Genomic DNA, 11,514 nt, shown 5'->3' on the forward strand with positions numbered 1-11,514 from the left:
TTGTTATGTAAACAAAGCTTTTGTTTATATGTTGAAGTGAAAATTTCAGTTTTCGACCTAAAATGAATGAGTTAAATCGTTTAAAACTGTTTATTTATGGTTAAAATGAATAAGAAGGTAGACAAATCATCTTGAAAAATGATTTTTAACTGGTATATAACCTTTGTAAACAAAAACAGGACACAAGCCTTGTTTGAACGACAAAGAACTGTGAGCTCTGTATCTTAAGTATACGTTCTTTAAAAAAAGGTATAATAACCCACTTAAAAAACATCCTGAACATCCGATTTCATTAGCATTTTGTTGCTCAATTATATATATATAGCATATACATATTTTGATACACAAATTTGAAGTCAATTTCTGAAGGTTTTTGGCAATACTGAATACAAATAATTATAACATATGTTTAATAAATGTAACAAAAGAGATATTTGTAAGAAAAAGAATTATCGGTCAGTTTTTCAAATGGACAGAAGTGGTTTTATACCTCGGCTTATTCCCCCACTTTCTTTATGCAGAAGGCGTAGTTTATTTACTTTAGTTTACTTGTTTTACAGCCTTTTTTATCCATTAGCATCGACACATTTTGAAAAAAAACCCCATATATTTATTACCTACAGGAGTTGTGAGACCATTGGGCGCCTATTAACATTCACCACAGTATACGACGTATCATCCACTTAATAAGATGTACTGATTGATCGAGACCTAAGGTTATGAAAATAATATGGGGAGAATGAAACATCATTAATAATGATTTTAGTTGTGTTTTTGAATTTTATGTACATATTTTTGATATGAATTTCTGATATTGGACTCATCAACTAAGTTGTTACGAAACATGCTCAGGTAAGCATTCGTCAAAACACAACTCCATTTAACAAAATCAATAAAATATACACAATCCGTTGGAAATGCACTTCACATAATCTGAAATGGCTTGCAATAACCTAGGGTTATACAGCTTGCCCTACAAAGTGCACCCAACACGATAAGAGAAAAGTGTTGACAAGTTTTAAAGTGTTGGTATCCGCATTAAAAGGTCGTCTATTACTAATACTTCTAATGTTTATATTTCAGTGGAGTTTTATGTAGTTCATGTATCAGGATGTTTCTAAATAAATAAAAATACACCTGCATAACAGCAAGACTTGGTCAAAAGGTCAAAATAGCGCATGAATAATCGTAATGTTGAAAAACACATCATCGCTTATAGACATAAGCTCGGTTAAAACATTTATTTTTTTTAATACGAAATTTTCTTCCTTCATTTTATTCACAATATTAAACCAGGAACGAGGAATACGATTATGGCTTAGGATTCACGAAAGATCATGTGAATCGTAACAAAGTCTCACCGATCCCTAAGATTCTACCACAGGTACAGACTTAAAATAAACATTTTGAGAAAAAAAACATAGTCCCTTTATATATTACACGATTTTTTAAAAAAAAATGTTTGTTTGAAGTAATATTGTGCAATGAATGTATACATTAGATTATAGAAATGCCATAAAAAGATAATTTACAGAAAAAATCCTGGGGGTCTCATTTTTGCTAGCCGATGGTTTTCGGTCCTCGTTGCTCCCCATAAGCCCAAGGGTTTATGGGGAGCAAAGTGGTTTTCGGTCCTCTTTGCTCCCCATAAGCCCAAGGGTTTATGGGGAGCAAAGTGGACCGAAAACCTTTGGCTGGCGAAGATGTGGGGGTCTATACACTTGAGAGTAGGGGATGGAGTTGAGGGGGTCTTGTCCTCAAGCACCTGTGGATTCAACATTTGCAGTTAGTCAAAGTAGCAAAAACTCAGTTATAGTTCATGTCTAACTTTTCCTACAAATCCAGGTTAAAATCGCAAACGCAATTTCACCGACCTTTAGTGTGCAGGCCTAGTCCATTCACAATGCATGTCTGCCCTATCAAATCTAACACAATTTGCTTCCCTGTCCTGTTTGTTCCGTAAAAAATTAAGTAGCTTGTCTCAAAAATGCCCGAGTAATTATATTATTTTCTTATTTATTTGTGATCATTTAGGACTTTTATAACCTCTTCATACACAAAGGTTTGCTCCTCTTGATATTTGGCGAGACAGTAGATGACCCACTGTATTGATAAAGAAGTCGTGTCGTGACTTAAAAGACAATTTTAAAAAATCATAATGTTTTTATACGTAGAAAACAAACTTACAAACTATTGTATGCATACACATTCCTTATTCCGTTCCCCACGATATAATACTTAGTCTATTGAGGCAATTTTTAAATTCGACCTTTATTAATAAACCTTTCTGACATCGACCGCTGACCTTGACCTTTCACTTCGCTGAACATGTCTGATTATGTAGTTAATGGCTGACAAGAAGGTTAAGTTTATAGACAGATAGATGCGATTGGCAAAAAAAAAATCAGCGGACATTCCTTTGAACTATGCCCTTAGAGACACAAAAAGTGGTTTTACCTGCAAAGAGAATGGTGTCAACTTCAGCGCAAATGTCAAGGTCAGACAACCCGTCATCATTTTCATCTTTGGCTGAGATGAGCATATCCAAACAAATCCCGATTATCTGTGCAGTCCGTCGATATCTTCATAATCAATAGCAACATTTGTATAATCCATAATAATCCTGAGATTTTTTAATATTTCAGCATAAAGAAGAAATTCATTATGTAAAGATATATTTATTTATTAACTGAACCACTAGTATCTCCAAACTGAATACTATAAAGTACTCTTGATGGCCAAACCTATAAACTAATAGAAATGATAAAAAAAAGAAACAAGATATATGTGAGCCAATGCTCACTAGTGATACCCCCGCTCTGATGTGAATACGCAAAATAAGCAAAGTCGACATTTAACAGGAAGTTGGCATTTGATTGGTACAAAAATATATCCAACGACATGGCATGTCTAAACAAATAGTGTGTTAAAATTTCAAGCATCTGCGATAAATATTGCTGAGAAAAATGCGAGAGAAACTTTTGTAACAGATGGACAGACAGACAAAAGGACAGATGGACAGACAGACAGACACACAAGGGTAAAACAGTATACTTCTTCTCCTTCGGAGCGGGGGTATAAAAATAAAAACTGCTCTTACTTATGACTTCCTTCGCGGTGAGATTATTTCATCAACACATTTCTGGACGTGAATTAGTATGGTTGTATGGGACACCTCCATGTTATGACGTATTATTTATGACGGATTATTTATCGAAATAAACAATATTATCAAGAATAATTCTATTTATAGTTTCTTTCCCAAAATTTTCAGCTTACAGCGTAGCGCAGTGGGTTAGAGGGTTCACAACGAATCTGTAAATCATGAGTTCGAATCCCGCTAGAGTTTTTATAAGTTTTACATTTTCAAAAATTTTTAAAACGGATTTTTTGGTTAAATATTGCAAAATTTGAAAATTCTATTCTAATTATAATGTACTTTAATCCACATAAATATCAACAGATGTCCCATACCACCTTGATCTGTTCAACTCTCGAACCTTTGAAAACAGCCAGTAAATAAAGTTACAATTGAGCCATGACTTTCTGTTGATATTAGTAAAGTTAACACATGATAAAAACGGAAGCACAGTAATTTAATATCTTTAAAAATGAAATACAGAACTTAAGGATGAATTGGACAAATTCATTATACTGTCTTTCAAAACAATAATATCGAAGTATACTTTTATTTCATGTTTCCTTTCGACTTCATGTTGTCTAACGGCTTCTTGCAGTCGTTCGAGTTGTATAGCTCAGTTTTTGATCTGCAAGTAATGAGTTTAAACTTGTAGGTTTTCATAAAATTATTTTTTCCTTTATAAAAAGTTTGGAAATACTTTTCACTGTTAAAAATATATGTAGATTTTGAAATCTATAAAATGGTGATTACATTTTGAATCTCACTGCGTCTAGCTTTTACTACTCTGCATTCTGTCTTTGCCAGACAAGGGAACAAGGTGATTACTTACAATGCCCTGTTGATTGGTAACACGATAAGTCTTCTTATTTTAAAAGGAATCATCACGTGTGTTATAAACTTAAAACCTGACAGGTAAGATACCTGTAATATTTTCATAATTCGACTGATTACAACATGTAAGCCTATGCCTACTTAAACGAACTGGGGAAGGGGGGAGCTCAAATTCATAAACTGCTATTTTTGGGAGTTGATTTTAATCAATTCTCCTCTGCAGTTATTCTGGCAAACCGAAAGTGAAACAGTGTTTGGACCTAAGGACAAATCATCACCGCTGACAAGATTTATCTTAGTTCTTGAAAATAATCGATAAATTCGATGTAATATATCTTGAAGCATTGGTTTTTAAGAAACTTATTTATGAATTCCTTGAAAATAGTCAGATGTGTACGAACAATTTAGATATATTTTACAGTCGTATGTATTCATACGCCAGAGTTCAATAAAGTTTTGTTCAACCATCGGCTCTCTCCGTAAATCTCCGACAAGCAGAGAGTCATTCTATATTTAGAGGTCGCGTCATCAAGCTATCACGTGACCTGGTGTACACAGGAGATTAACGGAGACAGTCGAGCATCTGGTTGAACGAGACTAGAGTTCATTATTGCTTGGATCCATACAATTTTTTTTAATATTTCGATTACTAATACACAGTTTGATGGAATCAATTCTATCTTTAATCATTGCACAACACGAATCATATGGGGTTTTCTTAAAATTCTTGTCGGAAAAGTCCGAGAATTCATATTATAAAAATGTGCATAATTCAAAGACAGGTTATAAACTACTTGCCAAGCAAAGTAACATGCCGTTGATTTTAAAATGAATAATAATCGATAAAATCAACTCCCGTCAGTACTTCAGTACTTTGATTTTATATTGTTAACTATAGGGAACGAATCGCAAACTATAGTAATAATTGTTTAACTGTGTTTTTTTATCTGTAAAACCATATTTTACGGTTATAAACTATAGTTTACAAATACAAATTTAAGTTTTCTGTCTATACAATGTAAATAAACATTAACGATATATTTTGCTAATAAATATGGATTCACATTTGTAAACTATATTTTACATTTGTGAATTATAATTAAGTGTTGGTATTAGTTTTACAAATCGCGAAACTATATTTATCAGATGAACTATGTTTTGCAATCGCCAATTGAGTGATAATTATGGTATACACTTATGAAACCTAGATGGTCTAACTTTGGTCTACAGATGTGAAATATAGATCAACGACGTTAACTATAGCTTCACAGATGATGAACTAGGTTTATCAACTGTTAACTATAGTTAACAAACTGTAATTCGTTAACTCTAGTTTTTATTTGTAAAACCATATTTAACGGTTGTAAGCTTTAGTTATATGTAACCTAAGTTTTTCTATTTTTAGGTCACCTGAGTAAACTCAGGTGACCTATTGCTATCCGTTTTCGTCCGTCGTCGTTCGTTAACAATTTACATTTTCAACTTCTTTTTAAAACTACAAGGCTGATTGTTACCATTTTTGGTGTGAGGCATCTCTATGGTAAGAGGAATCTAAATTGTGAAATTCATGGCTCTTCCACCTCTGGGGCGCCACATGTGGGGCTAAATATTAAAAAAAAAAGCCAAATTTTCAAAAATCTTCTTCACATATGTGTGGAAAAAAACTGGTTGCATAGTTATGATGTCCATGAATCCCTCTTCAAAAATTGTGAAATTCATGGCCCATGTATCAGGGGTTCAGGCTCTAGGGTGGGGCCCTATTAAATCTTAGAAAATCTTCTTCTCTACTCCTATATATATTTGTTAAAAACTAAATGCCTGAATATGAGGCCCTCTACCAAAATTGCGAAATTCTTGACCCCTTTGTTAGGGGTCATGATTCATGATATTGTAACCAGATCTTTAAGTTTTTCGCCAAAAGTATAGGTTACATAGTTCTTTTTGAAAGTTTTCAGGCAGGGAGGTGGTCGTCATTACAAATTTATAATTTTTCTACTCCAGAATGAAACCTAATTAATTAAATGCATATATGAGACTCCTCGACAAGTTTGTGTATGGGTTATGTGCTACTCAGGTGACCGTTAAGGACAATTGGCCTCTTGTTAGATAACGTAAACAATAGATTTTGCTGATAAATATATATTCATATCTGTAAACTATTATTTAGATTCGTTAACTATAGTTATGAGTTGTTCATTATAGTTTCACAATCGTGAAACTATATTAATCAGATAATCTTTTTTGTGTAATTGCAAATAGTTGCTTTCAGTGTTAATGATAGATTTACATTTCTTCAAGATTATAGATGGTCACGTTGACTATATATGGTTTTCAGATGTGAAATATAGATTACCGTCGTTAAGTATTAATAGTTTTTTGTCCAACCAATCAACCAGGAATATCGACTGTGAAACTTTGTTTAACTCATTTTTGTGAATGTTGCGTGTCATACAAGCATATACAAATATTCAATTTTTAAATGCTAAGTTTAACCTTAATTAAGACTTCAAAATATTCGGTAGCCTCTTGCCTTGACAATGAAGTTGGTTAATTTACTCTGTAACTCATGGATCTATCTTTATTCATTAAGGAATCTTATTCCTCAAAATTGGTAACATTGTATCAATGATTTCTCAAGAAGTAAATTACTGAAATATGGAGACAAAACATTCTTCAAAAAGACATAAAAAGGAGGGGTCAGCGTTCATACCTCTTAGTTATGGTGCATTTAATTTAACAGTTTTGCACCTAAAGTGCAATTTCAATCCGATTGGCATTTGTTGCCAATATTTTTAATTAATCGAAATAAAATTATTACATCAAATATTGTTTTAAGGTATAAACAATAATCAGATTGAATAGAGAGAATAAGAAAACATTTTGTATAAAGCTGCATAATTTTTTTCGTGACCATTTTACACTTGAAATAACTACAATTTGATTCAAAATAAAAGCTCTCTGAAAAATGAAAATTCTAAAAAAAAAAATAAGGCAGTTTGACTCTATATGTAATCAATATATGTATTCAATGTAATTTTGCATAATAAAACATGGAGGTCAGTGATGTTGACTTTAAAGGGCTTCAAAGGTAAAATTCTTGCCAAATTTGGCTTTAACAAATTGAGACTTACATGTATTTGTTATATGCCGAACGTCTATCAAAATCTCAACTTTTAATTTTAAATACGTTTCACTGAACCTAGAGAATATGTTTCAAACAAGCGCACGTATCATAACACAAATAAGAATTTATGGATATGCATACCATCAGTAAAATACACGTAACACTAATATACAAATTAATTAAGTTTTTTTTTTCAGATGAGAACTACATATGGTATTCTCTTTCCTGCGGTTGTAGTTCATCAAATCCGAACAAAGTACCTTCTCATACCTTGAAAAATGAAAAAAATGTTAAATTTATAATACAATGAGACAAAATATGTAAGTGTAGGAACACTACTATACAAAAGCTTACGCTTTGGTATCTTGATTAGTAATGTAATATCAAATAGTAAAAAAAAATTTAAATGGTATATACATATTCGAGCAAAATATTTTTTTTTCAAATGATCATCGGAGGAAAATAACATGAATTGGATCAAATTACAGATAGAAATTATTTTTCTCAGAGTTGTCAGAGAGACACGCATGAACTACGTGAACTCATATCAGAAGTTACCCCTATTTTGCAAGAAAACAACACTGTTTAGGATTTTATCGCGGTTGTTAAGTGCATTTGTTAAGACCATTTTATTGACAACATAACACTTCATTTGTTGTTCAATGTTGCCTTTTTTCTTTTCAAACCCCAAGTATCTTCAATGCAGTATGGCAATTTGGTTGACAGTTCAAAAACTCTCCAAGGTAAAAGGGGTATTTTTTTCGTAGATATAAAGGAGATCTAGAGGAATTGGGAAATGTTAGAATAAGCACAATAGAATGTAAAATTAACTTTGCCCTTACATAGACGACTCTACAGAAAAAGGAATTTTGGCCTTAACCCTTGATGCATTACCAAAAACACACCAGTCCAAGGATGTTAAATTGTCTTTTGATAGGAAGGAACTTGCTAGACCTGCTGTTGGATTTGGAAGAGTTGATGACAAAGATGGATCACGAAGAAATTTTTTGATCAAATGGAAAGAAACAGAGACTGAACTTAATGTTGTGCGCAGTGTGATATCATCATTACCTGCTGATGATTTTTACCATCAGCAAAGTCTTGATATGCAAGATAAAGTTACGTAGAACGCAATACTAATTACAATTTCTGACATAAGCAGTAGGATAAAGTAACTACAAAATCTTATCTTGAGCAGAAACTGTATTTAGAAAGTTTGTTTTCCTTATTAGAAGGAGATTGGAAAACAAGTCGCTTTGGGTCATCTACTGTAAACAAAAATATTGCAAAGAGAATATGATTTCACAGCTTCTAGACTGCGTCGACAGCATTGGATATGCTGTACCCTGCATATATAAATAGAACGAGTCACAATTATGTAAGGGGACGAAATGTTGTTGTTGAGTTTGAAATACAGTCTTATGCCCTTGAAAGTTGTTTTGGAACTTTGAAAGATCCACAAGAACATTTTGACAAAGTTTTTCATGGCATGCAAAAACCGTTTTCAGTGGAACTTCAAAATCTATTCGCTTCCAGAGTCCTTCAAACTTCTTTCTCAAAATAATATTTAAATTTTGATAATATGAGTTTGTAAAATAGTATTCAAATTTTGATAACATGAGTTTGTTAATAAAATGAAATTAGAAATAATAAAGAATGAAACAATAAACAAATAAAAGAGTATTTCATCAAAAACTACTACCGTTTAATTATTAATTCTGTTCGAATAATTAAGCATGAATCATTTTATTCTCAGTGTATTTATCATTTAAAAAAATTGACATTGATTAGGATTATTTCTTTACAACTATTTGAATATCATCTACTTACACGGATTTCATTCATTACGGTATCTGAATTCTCTGAAAGAGAAGTATTGCCAGATTCGGCTTCAAATACCCGTAATTTACGTCATTGATGAAATGTATTGGGCTATACGTTACAAATTTGATTCGTAGTGTTATCCTAGACAAGGACACAGACAATTCTAAATATATATACTCGTTTAAAGAGTATCAGGTACACCTGTTGACAATGCTGACATGTAAACACTGCATCATGCTCGTTTAACAATACTGTTGAATCGTCGCAATTCGCGGCGAATCTATGGAACGCCATCGCTGCCTTATAGCATAAAACTATAGGTACATTATGTCAAATTATCATTACTTTATGTCAAAGTCCATTACGTGGTGTGAATATATCTTTACATTTGGTCAAATCGTTATTACGTGATGTCAAACGCACGTTAGGTGAAGTTAACATGTCTTTACATGATGTCAGCTTTTTACGTTGTGATGTAAAATCATCCGTACGTTATGCCAACATTGTACAACCAAAGGTCAATACATCATTACATTATTTCGACACTGCATTACATGGGGCAAATGTATCCTTACATTATGTCAACAATTTATTACATGCTATCAATATATCCTTACATTATATCAACACTGCATTACGTATCGCTATTCTATCTTTACATTATGTCAACATTTTATAACATGTTATCAATATATTTTTGCATTTGATCAACACCTTAATACATGGTGTTAACACATCCTTTCATTATGTCAACACTGTATCATTTAATGTCAAAAGTACATTACTTGATACGAAAATGTCTTGACTTTTTGTCTAAACTTCATTACGTGATGTGAATAGGTCTTTACATTAGGCCAATTCTCTATTCCGTCATGTATACGCTCCATTTACTTTAAGTCGAAACATCATTCCGGTATACAAACACGAAATCCATGGCCTTTATATATTTGTAATGTTTTAAATTCAAAATTTACAACATAACAAATACATAGAAACGATACGCCGATTTATCCAAAATGGACCCAGAAAAACCCCAACAGTAGATACTAGTAAGAAGCAGTGATTTAAATAGGCTAGTATTCCTATTACTTCCAACTTCTCAATCTTTCAAGGTAAAGGACTATATATGGTATGGGCCTAAAATTATTTTACTGTAATTCTCTGTTTTCTTTGTACAGATATATATGTGATGTTTTAACTTACTGTTCGTTTTGATTAAAGTGCCCACAATTTACAAATACGGCATTGTAAAGACAACCTTTTCCCGCCATTTTTGCATTTTAGCATAAAAAAGCTTGTTTTCAAGCAGTTTTTCTTTCAGGAAACAGAGCGCATGCTTGAACCAACAAAATATTTTAATCAGAGATGTATCTAGCCAAGTCTAATAAGTGTCAAAAAATTTGTCCTGGTTCAAGCATGCGCTCTATATTTCCCGTTCGTAAAAAGATGAGAAAAATGTCAATTTTCGACTGATTTTGATTGAATTATAGAAATAGCGTCACTTCTGACGTCATATACTGCAAGTGAGTGCAAATGAATCAAACAAATATGTGAAAAATATATTTTATATAAACTGTTCTAAATTATAACATAACATTTTATTGTACCCGAAACACTTTTAAAAATGTTGAATTATGGGGGCCAAATTTGACTCTCATCATTATAGTTCTTTAGGAACAATTTCATTTCCGGCGAGAAAAGTGCCGGGGGGGGGGGGGGGGGGTTGGGTTTAACCCTCTATGATGCTATGTGCCTAATGGTTAGGTCTAACTTTGCAAAAAAAAGTGTGGTGGGGGGGGGGGGGGCTAAGCCCCCCTAGCCCCCCCCCCCTCCCCCCCCCGGTTCCGACGCCTATGCACATAAAGTTCGTACTACACACTCAGTCATTTAGCAATCAGAGTTCTTTATCCTTGCAAATCCTGTATGTCGTGACGCAGACAGTCACCCAGTGCATATTTAATTTTCTAAAATTTAGTCTCAAAGTATTTAGTAGTTAAAATAAAGTATTTAGTAGTTAAAAATAAACGTTGCTATTGCTATCCTTAATTAAGGACATTGACCCTAACTGGGTATGGCCGTTCTACTACAAAATTATTATGCTGTGAAAATGATCTTTTTCTTATTGCAGAGGGGGTGGGAATTGTGTTTGTGGAGGGGGTACGCTACGTTCCTACTCTTCCATCCAAGATGGCACTTGATAACTTATTATGAAATAAAACCTACAAATATTAATGAATTACAATACATCTTTAACCCTTTTAAAGGCCTTCTCCATCTTCATATAGATGGTATTGGGTTTTTTTTATGAAATGTTTGTTTTATATAATTTTTCGGACAGAGGGTATAAATCAGAAATATGTCATAATAAAACGTACACAAATAAGAGAGGGGAAATGTATTCGCCGATTTTAGAATTTATTATAAAGAAAGGCAAACCACTATTAGTAGAATTGGCACTGTCTTCAGCGTTTTCCTCATACACCAAACTTACTAATTTTTAATTAAATGAAATAATTCGACAGCATGAGTGGTTTTTTGTAAACAATTACATGTATGATCATGTTACATATATTTTCGTCGTAAGTATAGAATT

This window comes from Magallana gigas, chromosome 3, assembly GCF_963853765.1.
Source record: "Magallana gigas chromosome 3, xbMagGiga1.1, whole genome shotgun sequence".
NCBI classification, from domain to species: domain Eukaryota; kingdom Metazoa; phylum Mollusca; class Bivalvia; order Ostreida; family Ostreidae; genus Magallana; species Magallana gigas.